General features: G+C 48.7%; 1 protein-coding gene and 2 long non-coding RNA genes across 5 annotated transcripts in view; 1 reads left to right on the forward strand and 2 right to left on the reverse strand.

The window, feature by feature from the left end:
- The window catches only part of POMGNT2 (protein O-linked mannose N-acetylglucosaminyltransferase 2 (beta 1,4-)), a 51397-nt gene extending 50767 nt beyond the window's left edge, over positions 1-630 (reverse strand). For 2 of the 3 annotated variants that reach the window (XM_047876003.1, XM_047875998.1), the window contains exon 1: positions 379-630. The gene's annotated coding sequence lies outside the window, so the exon portion shown is untranslated. Of the gene's footprint in view, positions 1-47; positions 149-378 lie in introns of those variants that run through there. The other variant, XM_047875999.1, reaches the window with a different exon arrangement.
- Positions 36-13638, forward strand: LOC125175444 (uncharacterized). Its single transcript, XR_007155808.1, has 2 exons — positions 36-98; positions 9820-13638. It is a non-coding gene; the product is annotated as an uncharacterized LOC125175444 (long non-coding RNA).
- On the reverse strand, positions 7008-16903 carry LOC125175441 (uncharacterized). Its single transcript, XR_007155805.1, has 3 exons — positions 16370-16903; positions 13973-14059; positions 7008-7063 (listed from the first exon to the last, which is right to left on the reverse strand). It is a non-coding gene; the product is annotated as an uncharacterized LOC125175441 (long non-coding RNA).
- Positions 16904-17969: the final 1066 nt, after the last annotated feature.

Consider the following 17969-nt stretch of genomic DNA (forward strand, 5'->3'; position numbering starts at 1 on the left):
GGAGGCTGCCAAGTCTCTGAAGGCGATGAGGCCGGGTGTGGACCCACCCGAGCTCCGATGGCCCCGACGTTCCCCGCTGGCCCGAGCAGACTGATGGGGTGAGTGCTGCCTACCGACGGGCCCGCGGGCACGGTTCAGGGGAGCCAGAGACCTGGCACAGGGCAGGAATGCGGGCAGAGCCGGTCACGGGAGCGGGCTGTTGCTGGAACCAGTCACGTGCCTGCGTCCAAGCGCGACAGTTCAGCGGGGCACACGTCGTCCCCGTCCCCAACGCCCCCCCCCCCCCCAACTCGCGCCCAGGGCGGAGCCGGGAGAGCCCGGGCTCCCTTCCCGCTGGGGGCTGGGGGCGGGGGGAAGGGGCCCTGGAATAGCACACACCTGGGACCCCAGCGGTCGGCCAAGCCAAATGGAAACTGCCTGTTGTCCATGTCATCGTGCCTCCTCGGCCGCGCAAAGCGTTGGCCGCCGTGGGCTCCCTGCACCCCGAGTCCAAGCGAGCTGGTTGGAGCCGTGCGCCCCCTGCCGCGCCACACGCCTCCTGACTGGCCCCTTGTTCGGAGGCCTGGCGCGCCCCCTGCCGCCCGAGGCCGGCGCGCCAGGTGTGGCCGGGGCACTGCCCTGGCGCTCGGAGGCAGGTCACCGGGCCAGGGAGCCCTGGACCCAGAACAGGGCCGCCGTAGGGCGAGGCCAGGGTGCCAGGAGCCAGGCCTCCGCGGGGAAACGGGATTCTGCCCGTTTCCACACCGTGTTTGACCCCAGGGCGCCTGTACTGCCCCTGAAGGCCAGGCTGGAGGAAAGACGACTACCTTGGGAGAGCGGGGGGCCTGGGTGAATGGCCTGGGCTTCCCGCAGCAGGAGCCCCCGGGGGCCTTGGTTGCTCTGGGCGCCAGGGCCCCTATGGGGGAGGGAGCCAGTTCCCATGGAGGCCGACCGGGGCCCGCTGACAGCTGTGGCCATGGCGGTGGCAAGAACTTGAGGGGCAGCTTTTGTCTGGCAAGAGGCTATGCAGGTGCTCTGGGAGCTGCCCCGGGGGTCCAGGTGCCCGAAGGGGGCTGCCGCGGTGCGGTGCGTGCAGCACTTGCTCAGGCCAGGCAGGTTCAGGGGAGCCCGGGACCTGGACCCTGGCGGGTGTGTGGAGAAGCCCTGGGGTGGCATCTGCCCTGGGTGGGTGGCAAAAGACACCTGCCGGCTTCCAAGGGCTGAGGGGCACAGCCGCCCTTCCCTCAGCAGCTAGGCAGAGGGGCACCAGTGTGGATTGCCTTGCCAGGATAGCCTGGATGCCTGGTGGGACTAGCCTCCAATAGGAGACAACATCTGGGACCTTTGGCCACTCCTCAGGGTGTGAGTCAGTCATAGTGAGCGACTAGGCAGATGGGGCGTCCCCATGGTAGACTTCATGCTTCCACCCTGGCCATTTTTTGGCCTAGACAATGATCGGAAGATGGCATCTTGGAGGTATGCTTTGTAGCCCTCATTTTCCAAAATTTCTTACCAAAGTAGTATGAAAAGTTTAGTCTTTTCAGTCTTCAGTGAACATGTGGTCAGGTTGGCTTCTAGAGAACAGTGTCTGTGTTCTCCCAAGAAAGTGTGAGGTGCATCCAGTTTTAATCTGTGACTCCTGCAACACCAACACCAGCTCATAAGACTTTTCCAGCACTAATAATCACGGTTAAGAGATTATTTATCTTTTGGTCTAGGATCTTTTATGACAAATCCCTAAGAGCTGGCACGGCTGGATAGAGTGTGTTGCTTGCAACTACATGTACTTGACCCGTAGTCCGTGTACTTTCCTGGCCACCAGGGTGCACTCGAGCCAGTGTATTCTCCAGATGGTAGACCCCAGAGAGAATATTTTATTGTTTGCAAAGCCAAGCTCACAGGACATGTAAATAGATAAAAGGAAAAACCTCACATAAAGGACATGTGGTAAAATGCTCTATGGAGTCCAGCCTGATGTGAACTATGAACTTACCAGTTTGTGAGGCGAGCTCCATAAACAGGTCAATAGGGCCTATGCCTGCGTTCTTCCCATGTGGTTAATTCCTTTTCATGAGAAATGACACTGAAGACAATGGCAAAGAAAATGTGATCATCTCTAGGTAGAACAGGATCAGTCAAGCCAAGAGTACTCTATGGAATTTACTAGCGTCACTAAGCCCGAGGAAATGGTTCCACAGTTATTTTCTTTTACTAGTATAAATTTAGTGTGAAAACACCTCTCACCATCCTTGCTTCTATTAGACCTACAGGTAGAGAGCTGGGAGTAGACAGGGTGCTAACAGGGTGGGGATTATTACCTTCTGCCAGCTTTTGTCTGAGATTGTAAGACTTCTCAGGTGTAGCAGCATCCAGCCAGTAAAGTTTGTCCTATTGTCTATTCCAACTGCTGGGGAGGAAAAATTTACCTCTACTTATCAAGGTTCCCTTAGCTGGTTTGAGAATTTAAGTGATATGAAACAGATTAATAGAAGACAAAACCACAAAATTTAACTATGTGTGAATGGAGGCTGAATGCTAAATTTGAGAACAAAAAGCAAGCAGCTTTTTCACTTATTATTATTATTATTTTTTATTAAAAATGTTTTTATGTTTATTTTTGAGAAAGAAAGAGAAAGAGGGGTGGGTAGAGGGGCAGAGACAGAGGGAGACCCAGAATCTGAAACAGGCTCCAGGCTCTGAGCTGTCAGCACAGAGCCCGACGTGGGGCTCGAACTCACCGACTGGGAGATCATGACCTGAGCCAAAGTCAGACACCCAATCGCCCAATTGACTAAACCACCCAGGTGCCCCAGCTTTTCCACTTTTTAGACAAAGGAACAATCTGTGAGGAATTAACATGACAAAGAAAATGAATGTTTGGGAGCTTCAGTTAGCAAGGAAATCTAACAGAACTTGGGCTGGGGAAGTAAATTAGTAAAAGTAACAAGATGGGTTTCTATAGCTTTCTTGGCTCTGAATTCTGTTATCTCTGGTGACAAGGATGACTCCTTACTTCTTGGTACAGGGAGGGTGCATTTCACATGGGAGATTTATTTCCTGCTTTCTGGAAACAAAGAAGGCAGGTCAGGGAGTTGTCTTGCCTGGGCTGTTTCTTAAGTACTTTTAATTCAAAACAATCAACTTGCCAATGTGGTCCATTTACAGTCACCTACCCTTGGCCCCTCCATGTTCATTTGTGGAGATTTGGGCTTGGGAGTAGGCAGATACCTTTGGACCTACAGTAGTCCCACCCATGACCCAGCCTGTCCTGACACTTGCCCTGTTCCAGGTCTCTGGCTACCCTAACCTGTGGATTCACCCATGTAGAGACTGCAATTTTTCAGCCAGCCCTTGGCTACGAGGACCCTGCAGGTCTGTGAAACTCAGGCCATTCCCAACCACCATTAATATCTCCAGGGGGTAGAAAGCCCACCCTGAATATCTTTCTGAGGGGTCAGCTTTCAACTGGCCACAGTCAGTCTCCATTTAGACTGGCTGCCTGCTGGGGTCCCAGACTTACCAGTAATTAAAGCTCCCAGGTATCTCTTGTTGGAATATACCCTGGTCAGTCGGCCTGCCCAGCCCAGTCCCAAGCAACAAAATGCAGATTCCCCCAGCTTTGCCTTCAGAGGGAATAAACACATTTGTGTAGGTTAAGTGTTGGAATTAGGCAAATGCTATGGACCCCCATCATTCTCCTTCTGAGACCTAGCCTTTCCCAACTCTTGCTTATTTCATTTCCTGGCTACCCTAAACTGTGCTGCCGAGGCATGTCCAGTTCAAAACACTTGAGCCAGCCTGAGGTAACCGGGGACGACCACAGGTTTAGTGTGGAGGGGACAACCCTGAACTGGAGCTCACCAACTGTGAGATCATGACCTGAGGCGAAATAAGAGTCAGATGCTCAACTGACCTAGCCACCCAGGCAGCCAATTCTTGAAAAGGGAGGGCACTTTTATCATAGGATTTTAAGAAAAAGGAAAATCTCTCAGAGCCCCAGCAATAATGCACTATCCACCACTTGCAGCCAATGAAAAACTGTCACGATCTAAGCTTCTTCAGTGAACTTGTGTTCAAGCAATCCTCCCCAGTTTCCTCCTAAAACCTAATCAAACCTGGGGCGCCTGGGTGGCTCAGTCGGTTAATCGTCTAACTCTTGATTTCAGCTCAGGTCATGATCTCATGGTTCGTGAGGCGGAGCCGCACATCAGGCTTTGTGCTGACAGCTCAGAGCCTGGAGCCTGCCTACGATTCTGTCTCCTCTCTCTGCCCCTGCCCCCTCACACTCTGTCTCTCTCTCTCAAAAATAAAATAAACATTAAAAATAATATAACAACGGGGCGCCTGGGTGGCTCAGTCGGTTAAGTGGCCGACCTTGGCTCAGGTCGTGATCTCGCGGTCCTTGAGTTCGAGCCCCACATCGGGCTCTGTGCTGACAGCTCAGAGCGTGGACCCTGCTTCGGATTCTGTGTCTCCCTCTCTCTGACCCTCCCCTGTTCATGCTGTGTTTCTCCCTGTCTCAAAAATAAATAAACGTTAAAAAAAATATATAAAAACCTAATGAAATCTGACCTTCCCTTTGTCTCTTCAGACTTGCCTATGGCTTGCCATAATTTGCCTGTCCCGAATTACAGTGCCTCTGTTATTCCCAAATAAATTCATTTTGCTAGTAAAATAATTGCCTGTTGTATCTTTAAGGTTTATAATAAATGATGTCGGAGAAGTGGATCCAGAGAAGATCCCCAGCAACTCAAAGGCCTGTGAGCAAACAGGAGTGGGTACCCACAGAGCCCACTGGGCTAGCTCACTACTTTCTAGTCGACCTTGGAATTGGTATTGCCAAAATTAAGTTGTCAGGACCTCTATTTAATGGTCTTAAAGAAAATTAAGTGTTTATGTAAGTCAAATATAGTCCCAAAAATATAGCAGTGAACCTAAATGTTTTTTTCAGTTCATAGGATCTGAATCTCTGATAAACACTAATTTAAACTTGTTGGTTTAAGAAAAATAGGCCTGTATTTAGAGTTCAACATTAAATATAATGCAGAGAAACAGCTTTTTCTACCTGGGTTACTAATCAAATAAATCCATACCATCTTTATAATACAAAATTTGTCAACAAGAGAAGATGATGGTTAGCTGTTTAGTGCCTAATCCCGAGTATATTTGCTGAAAGCAAATAATGTTAATAAATGTTAATAAGACCAAATTTTATACTAAGTTAAACTAAATGATGGATATATATTGAATACCCAAACCATTTCCAAATAACATAAACATTAAATGCTAAACATAAGTGCCTATACTCTTGGCTTTTTAATTTTCACAGAGACACAAAAGATATTTGGATCTATCAATAAACATGTTTAATGTCACCTTGAAAAAACTGAAACACATTTACAAGTTTGCTAATCCTACTGCAGGGTGCTAACTTACGATGGCATATGATTGCCTGCTTCCTAGTTTTCACTGAAAAACCCCTAAGATTACAAATACTGTAAAATACTGGAAGAAGAGCTGAGAACACATAATGAACAACGACAAAAAGAACACAGAATAATTAGCATAAATTATAAACTCTGCACAAACTGCACATTGACTGCTGAATTCAGGCAATGCAGCAGGCGTCCCTTGGAAGATGAGAAACCACGTGCTCCCATGAGACCTTTCTCCTCCTCTGGAAGGGTTGACTACAACTTCCTGTTTTTCAAACAGAGTATTGATGAATTATGATTAACAGCTATGTAGAAAATACCTGTATTATGTATATCCACATAAATAATGGATAATATACTTTCAGTTTTACCTACACTTTATAAATATTGTAGATTACAGTAAAACCTTGATTTGCAAGCATAATTCATTCCAGAAACATGCTTGTAATCCAAAGTACTTGTATATCAAAGCAAATTTCCCCATAAAAAATAATCAAAACTCAGATGACTCCTTCCACAACCCAAAAATACTCATATAAAAATGATTACTATACTGTAATATAATACAAAATAATAAAGAAAATAAAAAATATAAAGAAAAGTAAATTAACGTGCACTTGCCTTTGAAAACCTTTGTGGCTGGTGTGAGGGAGACAAGAGAGAGGAGGGTTGTTGTGCAGGACTTTCACTGTCACTAAGAGAATCGCTGCTCTCTGTTGGCTCAGTGGAATCCTTTTCTTGATTTCAGCTCTTTTCTTGATGCAGCTTTAACAAGGAACCTATCCAACGCGCCTGCTTTTGCCTCCTTTGGAGGAGTTCGCGGAAATGTGACATTGGCGTTAAACAGATTCATCGCTCGCACTGCGACAGCCTTATGCGGTGGTGCCTTTCTACAAAATTCTGCACTGTTCCCCACATTTTACACATCTCCCTAATCTCCTCTGAAGTGAGGGGTTCCTCCATCTTTTTTTCCTCTCCCTCTGCAGACGAAATGCAGACGTAGACTTATAAAATCCTGCAATTTCGGCCACGCGCATACCTCGTTTGTACTTCTCCATGATTTCCTTCTTTTTTTTAATTTTTTTTTAACGTTTATTTATTTTTGAGACAGAGAGAGACAGAGCATGAACGGGGGAGGGTCAGAGAGAGAGGGAGACACAGAATCCGAAACAGGCTCCAGGCTCCGAGCGGTCAGCACAGAGCCCGACGCGGGGCTCGAACTCATGGGCTGCGAGATCGTGACCTGAGCCAAAGTCGGACGCTTAACCGACTGAGCCACCCAGGCGCCCCCATGATTTCCTTCTTAACTTGCACCGTAATCATCTCCTTCTTACTGCCTTTCTTTTCAACCTTTTTCTGCATGGGGGCCATTGTATACGCTCACACGGGTGTTGACTACAGTACAGCATTAATAAACTATTGTCATATACTGTATTTAATGTAAGTGGCAATAAAGCAGCAGAGGAAAGGGTCTGTGGAAAAGCAGACCCTAAGGAAAGCAAAGGACCGTCCACAGGTGCTTTGAAGTGACAAAAATACACTAGTGCCAGTGGTGGGCACCTTCCAATGTTCTGAAAAATTACTGATTTCTGCCAAACACTGTGGCCTGAGACCGAGGATCCAAGCATGGGAGATGATCACCCGCAATCCTGCAGAGAGAAAGAGAGAGTGAGAGAGAGAGAGAAGATCCATTGGCTCAGTTGTGATCATGTGACATTCAGCATCACATACTACTCGTACGGCAAGACATCGCTCGTTTATCAAATTAAAATTTATTAGAAATGTTTGCTCGTCTTGCAGAACGCTCACAGAACAAGTTACTCGCAACCCAAGGTTTTAATGTATCTCTAAATTAAAAATAATTTCATAAAATGCAGAATAGTATATTCATGGCATATACTGAATATAGGAAATACACATCAGTTTATTAAACTTCTAGTTCAGTTATTTAGATGGTTTTCTATATACAGGGACATGCTGGACCATAAAGTAGACTAATTTCTTACTTTGGAATGATCCAACATGTTTGAAAGCCCCCACTCCTCTATCACAGTTGGCTGAGGAACAAAAGTGTCTGAGCACCAGCTGAAGAGGCCAGAGTGAACACCACCACCCACCTGTCCTGTCTGCCCACGGTGGGAACTCCTCACGGCCAGGCTGTCATCGTTCTGGGATAGGCTCAGACTTTATTGCCTGGTCTTTTCAGATTGGCAGCCAGGCAACAATCTTTGTTTAAAAGACCTTACTTCCCCCCTTTCTTACAGCAGTTTGCAGAGCCAGGAATTCTGTTGATAGCTTCCCGGCTACTTATAGCTCCGTCACCAGTTTAGAAGTGGTTCCATTTTTCAAATCTTTACTCTGCCCACGTGACTTAAGAGAAGCCTCTTCCACAGTAACGTGGGGATCCTGTTGCCCTGGCCTGTCCTATCACTCCCAGTCTAACGGAGCACTGTCAGCATGAGCCCACAGATGCCAATGAATCTCATACTACCATTTCCAAAGAAGAGCCTGTGTGTGTTTTGGTGTTTGTTTTTTAAACTATATAGAAATTTCTATTAACCTCGGGTAATGCATAAGCAATTAAGCTATCCTCTGAGAGTAAATCTGTAACAACCATCGCACATCATATCTAGATAAGCTATGTAAGTTTTTGAAATTTGGAAGCTAATAAAGTTGAAATTGTCAGCAAAAAAAAAAGTTTTTAAACAAAACCACTAGAAATAATAAGCATGAAAGAAAATGGGCATATATGAAAAGGAAAACAGGATTTTTTTTTTTTTTTTTAGATAAGGAATGGTATGAAGGACATCCTTGTGTGTGTGCATTTTGGGGTGGGAGTGGGGGTAGAAAAAAAAGTAATTTTTTCCTCAAGTAAATACATTGTTCCAGAATGAGAAAAAAGATAGGACAGATCTAAATAGATATAGAAAGTTGTAGGGGCACCTGGGTGGCCCAGTCAGTTGAGTGATTGACTCTTGATTTCAGCTCAGGTCTCTGTCTCCCCTCTGCCCCTCTCCTCTGCTCATGTGCACTCATGCTCTCTTTCTCGGTCTCAAAAAAAAAAAAGAAAAAGAAAAAGAAAAAAGGTGTAGAAGGTTTGTGTAAAAAGAATCTTGAGAAAGGACTTTTATATCTGGTCAAGTTGGCTAACAGTTAAATTGTTATTATAAGGGTTTTAAAATTAAGCCTTGGGGCGCCTGGGTGGCGCAGTCGGTTAAGCGTCCGACTTCAGCCAGGTCACGATCTCGCGGTCCGGGAGTTCGAGCCCCGCGTCGGGCTCTGGGCTGATGGCTCGGAGCCTGGAGCCTGTTTCCGATTCTGTGTCTCCCTCTCTCTCTGCCCCTCCCCCGTTCATGCTCTGTCTCTCTCTGTCCCAAAAATAAATAAATGTTGGAAAAAAAATTTAAAAAAAAAAAATAAAATTAAGCCTTACTACCAATAACATACTTATGTAAAACTAAAAATGATCTCTTATCTATTAAAAGGACAGGGGCGCCTGGGTGGCGCAGTCGGTTAAGCGTCCGACTTCAGCCAGGTCACGATCTCACGGTCCGTGAGTTCGAGCCCCGCGTCGGGCTCTGGGCTGATGGCTCAGAGCCTGGAGCCTGTTTCCGATTCTGTGTCTCCCTCTCTCTCTGCCCCTCCCCCGTTCATGCCCTGTCTCTGTCTCAAAAATAAATAAATGTTAAAAAAAAAAAATTTTAAAAGGACAAAGTTTTCTTGGACTATTGGTCTGCTTTTGATACAATATTGTGAAAGGTTTTACCTTTTAAAGAAATCTAATTAGAAAGCAAAGATTTTGTGTTTTATCAAAATAATTTCTTGTACTTCATGTTAATCTTTACCATCAGGTGTTTGATTACTCAAGTAAACTAAGTCTTCTGGATATTAAGAGAGCTAAGTTTTAGCAACAATGATGTAACAACCCATTGTATTTGCCTCTGAAATCTTTAATTGTCACTTTGATCCAATAGGCAAGTAAATATTGTTTCAAAATGGTCTGTGATCCTACCCAGTCAAGTGTCCAAAACCTTTTGATACTTTTTGACAAACTTCCCCAAATCAAGTTCTAAAATTAAGTTCTTTTGACCTAAAAGTGACTTGGAGAATATAAAAGGGGAGATGTTACGCTAATTAGCATTATTTGATATGTTATATTACATGGGCAGCAATGTGAAATAAGAATACTAAGCCTCATTTTTGTGGTATTTGTATATGCATACATTATAAGTGTTCTAGAAATTCTATAAAATCCTGAAATTTCTAATGTCCTGCTACAATGTTATCAATCATAATTCTGGTTCTCTTGAGATGTTTGTCACGGAAATAACCAAATTTCTTTGTCAGTGATCTAACGAACTCTCCTCAGATCTCTAACCGTTGCTATTTGTATGTCTTTTGTCAGCTACAGATGATTGTTTCAAGAGCTTCCTCCTGAAAGCGACTCATGACGAAGACTTTGACAAATGCTCTGGAACACAGGTTTTGATCAACTGAAGATCACAGCACTGCACTGATAAGAATTTCTAAAACTGTCATGGAAAACTGACTGCTTTCATATTCTGCTTTCCAGAGCTAAAGTTCCCCTTTTCTCCTCTCCTTTAAAGCTCTCTATAACGTAGGGTAATTTGGTAAAGTGTACCTTTACAACAAAGGTTGAAACATGGATCTTTTTCTTCCTACCCAACCCCTCCGGATTCTGAAACTCTTCTCCAGTGTTCTCATGTTTCACGACCATGCGTGTATTTGCAGAGACTTAGTAAGAATCTTTTCTCCTTGTAACAGAGCTCCCACCCCCACCAGGCCCCTGCTCTTTGACCTGCAGTCGATAAAAGGAGATACACTTCGACACTGGAAAGGCCTAATTGCTTCTACTAAAGGGACAGCACTTTGGTCGTCATCACACTGCTGCTCCCAGGAGATGGGGACCTTAAACATCACACCTTGCAACCTGGGGACTTCATCTACTGGAAAAGACATCTCCGCAAAGACACTCTTCAACTCCACTGGGAAGACCCATAGCAGCTACTGTCAACCAATGCTTGTGCCACCAAACTTCAGACTCTTGGATTCATGTGTCACATCTAAAGACAGCACCAAACCCTGGCTGGACCTGCACCCCAACTGGTGACCTGAACGTAAAGATTTCTAGGAATTGAAGCCAATGACAGCTGAAGGAGACAGCTTTCCCAAGATGGCCAGGCCAAGCCAGTATACCTTTTTCTCCCCACCGCTTCTTACTTTGTTATTTCTCCCCTACCCCCCTTACTCTTGAAAACGCAATGCTCTTCTCCACATTTCTCTGTCTAGTGCAAAAGGCAGAAACCTCTGAATGTTGGATCGGTTGCCAGAAATTCCAATCTGTTTATGATGTCAGAGGCCCCTTGGCCTTACCCGTAATTATTTTCTCTTCAGTCCCCAGGCCCACTGCTGACTTACCCGTAAGCCCATGGAGGTTACCTGTCGGGTTAGGTTGTTACGGCCAGGTGTTCCCATGCTTGTTTCAGCCTTTCCCCAGTTGTAACCGTGCCAGCTCAGGTAAACACCTCAGCCTCTGTCAGCCCCCTTCCCTCACTCCCCGCATCTTTTCCTTACCTAAATACAATCTGTTTCCCTGCACCCAGGGGGAGAAAACCAGGTCTAGACTCCTCTGTGAGGTTTTTAGAAAAAAAAATCCCTTTAGGAGGGAATAATCTCTCACAGAATGTTACCTCAAACTTTCTGAGCTGTAACTTGAAAGGGTCAGGACATCCGGCTAGTGAATCTATCAATAACCAGACGTGAGCTGGCGTCCCCGAGGCTCCACCTGGTTCCATTTGTGTTTGTTCTGGACAGCACTTCTCAGGGGCATATGAATGTTGGCAGCTGGCCACTTGGAGGTCAATGCTCACTGGAACATTTCACTGTCCCTGTTAATATGCATACCAAATCAGAAGCCTCCCCTCCTGTCCACTCCATTGAGCCTCCATGGCTGCTACATGGGAACTTCCAGGACACATATATGACTCTGGTTTTCCTCCCTGGGCAGAGACTTTCTCCCATACATTGGAAGAAATGCCAACCAATGCAAGATTGGGAATCTTTCCCAAACATTAGGAGAGCTAGCTGGCCCCACAACCAAAGCACTAACAGCCCAACAATGATCACTGGACTCTTTGGCTACAGTAATTTTGGATAATGGCACAGCCCTTGATTATCTACTGGCTGAACAAGGAGGAGTCTGGACAAGAGTGAATACCGCCTGCTACACGTGGATAAATTCCTCTGGGGAAGTAAATACCTACCTGCATAAAATCAGAGAATAAGCACTTTGGCTGCAAAGAATTCTGCCTAATGACCTATGAGCCTTAGATCTATTTATCGATTTCATCTTTTTGAAACTAAAAATTTCTGGAACGGGAAAAGAAAGAAAACTCCAACTGGCCTAGACAAATTCGAGCTCAACCACCAGGGGGACGACTGCACAGCTGAGCCATAAAGTGCTGGACAGTTACCTCAACTTCATTATAACGTTAGGATCTCTGCCCTGGGGCAGGAACATAAGCTTCGTTAACATAACCTACGGTGCATATATAGGTATGTTTTCTAAGTGCACATGCACAAACCTATGTTCGCCTTTTATATGCAGTGATGAAACTCCCCCTCTGAATATTCATCTCAAACCCCCAAGTTAAAAGAATTGGTTCAACCCTTCTTGGAGAGTCATGGCTTTGGAAGTTATTCCCCTTGATCTCCTTAGTTGCTGCAAATAAAGTTTCCTTCGTGTGACAACTCCATCTGGTGTAGTCCATATCTGCAACTTACCAAGAAGCAAATGTACATCATTAATTCGGTCACAGGATGGGACACTAGTCCTTCCGAGGAATTCAAAATCTCCCCACTCTCTTTAGGACAAGATCCAAAAGAGCTAACTCTGGAAAAGAGCATGCCAGTGTATGTGGATGACATCTTAACAGCCAGCCCCACTCACATTCCTGACAAAAATACTGTGTTTATGTTAAAGTTCCCAGCCAGAAAGGGATAGAAGGTATCAAAAGAAAAGGCCCACATTTCTAAGCTGTAAACGACCTGGGGTTTATTATTTCCAAGGGACAAGGAGGCCTTCCCCAAGAAAGAAAAGTGGCAATATGCTAGCTAGCCCCACCAAAAACCCTCCAACAACTGCATGGGTTTTGGGGAATGGCTGGGTTTTGCTGTATCTGGATTCCTAATTTGGGGCTAACTGCAAAATCCCTTGATGATAAACTCCAGGAAGCTGAGACAGATCTGAGTCGGATAAATCGTGTGATCAAGCCTTCGATACAGTGAAAGCCATACTTACGAAAGCCCCGGCCGTAGCATTACCAGACTATGACAAGCTGTTTGATTTGAATGTGCATGAAAGACAAGGAATAGCTACAGGGGTGTTAACCCAAAGCTGGGCCCTCAAAAAGAATGATAGTTTATTTCTCTTAACAGATGGACACAGTGGCAAGGGGTTGGCCTCCCTGCCTGAGAGCCATAACAGCCACATGCCTCCTGATGAAAGGTGAAAAAGCTAACCATGGCTCAGCCTATGACAGTTTGGACCCCATATCAGATCTCTGGTTTACTGGCAACCAAGGGGCATCGGTGGCTGTCTCAACACAGAATACTGCAATATCAAGCCATGCTGACAGATACCCCTCAGATGCAGCCGAAGCCGGGTCATACTTTGACACCAGCCCACCCTACTTCCTGACCTTGATCAACCAGCCACCCATAGTTGTCCAGAAGTAACTGATCAAGTTTACTCTAGTTGCATAGATCTCCAAAGTGAACACCTTTCCAGTGCAGAAGTCTGGTTTATAGATGGCAATACTTTTATAGAGAACAGGCAAAGAAAGACAGGTTGTGCAATGGTGTCCCTGAACACCTTCGTAGAGGCAAAGAGCCTGCTCCCAGGCACCTCGGCCCAAAAGGCAGGATTGCACTAACCAGAGCCTTGGAGTTGGGTGAAGACTGAACACTAACTATCTACACTGATTCTACCTATGCCTTCTCCACAATCTGGGCCCATGGAGCCAAATGGAAAGGAAGGATTATTGCATAGTGGAAAGAAAGAAATCAAACACAGCAAAGAAATCCACACCCCACTAGAAGCAGTGCACAAGCCAAAAAAAGGTGGCAGGAGTTCACTTTAGGGGCCACAGGAAAGGAAATTCAGAGGGAATAAAGGGAAATAAATCAGTTGATGCAGACACTACCCACTCTGTGCCTTTATATAAATTCACTCCCATACGTTCTTACAGGGAGATAAAGAGCTATCAGCAGTCCCTAATAATCAGAGGACGGATGGTAAATAACAAATCTGGATACCTAAGCAAACTGCTTACGGGTTTCTTCAGAGTGCAAGTGACTCAATTTGTTATGGCAAAGAAGCTTTACGCTCATGGTTGGCAAAGGTTATAAACACTCCCGGGATAAAAGAGACTACTGAGAAAATAGCGACCAGTGCATCTACTGCAGGACAAACCAGGCCCCTCTAGTCAGGGCAGCTCAGATTTGTGGGACACTACCTGGGGAAGACTGGCAAATACCTTTTGCTGTCATGTCCCTGGTCCCTGGGGTTTCAAATACATCTTGGTATTTGTAGATACCTTCACTGGATGGGTTGAAACTTTTCCCTGCAAGACAGAGAGGACAAATAAATCACCACGGCCTTTTGAAAAGAGAATTTCCTGACTTGCGTTACCCAGGTTGGGGTTCTAAACTCACTTCTAAGGCAGCAAAAGATCTGCACATTCAATGAAGTTTACATTCCATCCAGAGACTTCAGTCCTCTAGAAACACAGAACGAGCTAACAGAACCCTCAAAAAAAGACCCTGGCAAAGTTATGCCAAGAAACAGGAAAAATGGTTAAAATCATTACCGATAGCTCTCAACCAGGATAAGAGCCACCCGAAAGGGTAAAGTAAAACATAGCCTGTTTGAGATGACTTACGGGAGGCCCTTTCCTGAGAGCTCCGTCTCTTCCTCACCATCAGACCCCCAGGTTTCTCTGGCCATGAAACATGTAACTAATCCCCAACGCATGGTGGAGGCGCTCAACGCGTAGGGAAACTTTCGCCTCCCTCTACCTACTAAAATTAACCTCTCTCCCAGCAACCTGGGGATTGGGTGTACCTCAACACTTGGAGGAGTGGGTCACCACAGGACCAACGACACCCAGTATGGACAGGGCTCCGCTTGGTACTAACAACCACACTTTCTTCTCTAAAACTAGAAAAGGTCGTGCCTTGGATGCACCACTCCAGAGCAAAAATGGCACCCGCACCAGCGGCTCGGGAGGAGACGCCACCAGCACCAGATGACAAATACAAACACACCTGGGCGCCATTCGCTGACCTGGCACTTCTGTCCCAGCGGCACCCGTGGGACGAATAGGGGTCCTCACGTCTGTCCTGGAACCATTTTACTCTGCACTAGCTCTGCTGTTCTATTTCTTCAATCCTATTGTCCATTCAAAAGCCCCTCGAGTGGATGAAATCATTTCCTCTGCTGTTATTCACCATAAACACTCCAGCTCATTGTTCCTACGTAGGAAAACAGCTGATAGAGATAGTTTTCTAGTCTTCTTTCCACTGCCCCCACTAACAACACCATCGCAGCCTAACTTTTTTTGTGGTATTACTGAAGACATACAAAAACTATGGAATTTTACTAATCATCGGGATTTCCCAGAGCAGTCTGAGATGAGGCTTAGGGCTTATACTTTCCTCATAGGAACACCTGCTCCTCTGGATGAGTCCTTCAGGAGTGAAGTTCATAAATGAAATCCAGAGTCCCAAACCCACTAACAGGTGTCCAAATTGCACCTTCAATCCCGTTAAGAACACAACAAAGGAAGCCGATAAATCTGGTTTAGGGCCGTTCACAAGGTATACCAATATTGCTCCTCAAACACATTAATCCCTAACATTAACTGCGAATCAGATAACAAGGACACAGACTTTCAGTCCCCATTTGGCCTGATGGTGTCTGGGTTTCCTCCAGCCCTCAAGGCCTTCCAGGGTGTCTCTCATCCCAGGGAACCCAACATCATCGTGTGCGGCCCCATCCTGCCAGGGGCAGTCCAGAGTTCAGATTTCTCCACCTCTGCCCTGGGCGGGGGCGTGCCCATTGGTGTCAAGTGGCACTCTGCATCACACAGGTGCCCTGTATGCCCAACGACCCCCTGTGACCCAGTCTTTCCAGACCCTTGCCTTGTTCCAGGTCCCTGGCTCCCCTGAACCCTGGGGCTGGCACATAGTAGGCATCCCTTCAGCCTGCTGAGGACAGCCAGTCCCCTTGGGCTGTCGGAGCTCCGGTGGGTCCAGAACCCCCAGCATGTCCCGGCCATGGAAGACGAAGCCCACGTCGGGAAACTTTTCCTGAGACGGCAGCTTGAACTTGGCGACCGGCAGTCCTCATTTGGACTGACTGCAGAATAGGTTCCCAGGCTGACTGGTCAGCCAGGCTCTTTCTGGAGGCTACCCTGGCAGCCCTCCGAGAAGGTAGGGCCGTGGGCAGTCCACACTAACTCCAGCTCTGCCTAGAGGGGGAAGGGTGGCTGTGCCCCTCAGCCCTTGGAAGCTGGCAGGTGTCTTTTGCCACCCACACAGGGCAGATGCCACCCCAGGGCTTCTCCACACACCCGCCAGGGTCCAGGTCCCAGGCTCCCCTGAACCTGCCTGGCCTGAGCAAGTGCTGCACGCACCGCACCGCGGCAGCCCCCTTCGGGCACCTGGACCCCCGGGGCAGCTCCCAGAGCACCTGCATAGCCTCTTGCCAGACAAAAGCTGCCCCTCAAGTTCTTGCCACCGCCATGGCCACAGCTGTCAGCGGGCCCCGGTCGGCCTCCATGGGAACTGGCTCCCTCCCCCATAGGGGCCCTGGCGCCCAGAGCAACCAAGGCCCCCGGGGGCTCCTGCTGCGGGAAGCCCAGGCCATTCACCCAGGCCCCCCGCTCTCCCAAGGTAGTCGTCTTTCCTCCAGCCTGGCCTTCAGGGGCAGTACAGGCGCCCTGGGGTCAAACACGGTGTGGAAACGGGCAGAATCCCGTTTCCCCGCGGAGGCCTGGCTCCTGGCACTCTGGCCTCGCCCTACGGCGGCCCTGTTCCGGGTCCAGGGCTCCCTGGCCCCGGTGACCTGCCTCCGAGCGCCAGGGCAGTGCCCCGGCCACACCTGGCGCGCCGGCCTCGGGCGGCAGGGGGCGCGCCAGGCCTCCGAACAAGGGGCCAGTCAGGAGGCGTGTGGCGCGGCAGGGGGCGCACGGCTCCAACCAGCTCGCTTGGACTCGGGGTGCAGGGAGCCCACGGCGGCCAACGCTTTGCGCGGCCGAGGAGGCACGATGACATGGACAACAGGCAGTTTCCATTTGGCTTGGCCGACCGCTGGGGTCCCAGGTGTGTGCTATTCCAGGGCCCCTTCCCCCCGCCCCCAGCCCCCAGCGGGAAGGGAGCCCGGGCTCTCCCGGCTCCGCCCTGGGCGCGAGTTGGGGGGGGGGGGGGGCGTTGGGGACGGGGACGACGTGTGCCCCGCTGAACTGTCGCGCTTGGACGCAGGCACGTGACTGGTTCCAGCAACAGCCCGCTCCCGTGACCGGCTCTGCCCGCATTCCTGCCCTGTGCCAGGTCTCTGGCTCCCCTGAACCGTGCCCGTGGGCCCGTCGGTAGGCAGCACTCACCCCATCAGTCTGCTCGGGCCAGCAGGGAACGTCCGGGCCATCGGAGCTCGGGTGGGTCCACACCCGGCCTCATCGCCTTCAGAGACGTGGCAGTCTCCCTGCCCCCAAGTCTTGCGGGGGTGGCAGCTTCAGATGGGCCGCGGGCACACCCCATCCTCCTAGGCTGTCTGACCGGGTCCCACGTTGACCAGTCGCCCAGGGGCCAGGTGTCGTCTCTGGACGGAGGCCAGCCAAGCGGCCCTTCAGGCAGGTCCTGCCAAAGGCAACCCACACACGCACCCTCCTCCAGCTCTCTGTGTAGGGGGGAGGCACATGCGTAATGGAGGACACGGAAGCAGGCAAATGCCCTGAGGCCCGGACAGCCCCCCAAATGGGCCAAGGCCTCTCCACACCCTTGTCCTGACCCAGGTCTCGCTCGCAATGCCCTTTAAGCAGGCCGCTTGCGCCTGCGCAGTAAAGGTCCCAGGACCTCACCAGGGCAACCTGGGTCCTGCAGGCCCACGGAGCTGGGGCGAGCCCCAAAACACCTACATGGCCTCCCAGCGAAGAAACCTCAACTCTGAAGTTCCTTCTGCCATGGGCAGCCTTCAACCGGCCACACTCAGACTCCACTCGGGCTAGCTACGTGATAGGGCCTGGCTTCTCAGCAACCAAGGCTCCAGGTGTCTCCCATTGCTGGAAGTCCTGGCCAGTGGTCCAGGCCCCCTCCCCGGCAAGGCGACCCACTTTCCTCCGGCCTTGCCTTCAGGGGCGAATGTGGGCTTTGCTGTCAAAGGAGGCATGGCACCAGGCAGACACCGGGTATCCAGATAGCCGTCCCCTGTGCCCCTGCCTCTGCCTCCATCAGCCCTGTTGCAGGTCCCGGGGC

Source organism: Prionailurus viverrinus, chromosome C2 (genome assembly GCF_022837055.1).
Source record: "Prionailurus viverrinus isolate Anna chromosome C2, UM_Priviv_1.0, whole genome shotgun sequence".
NCBI lineage: Eukaryota > Metazoa > Chordata > Mammalia > Carnivora > Felidae > Prionailurus > Prionailurus viverrinus.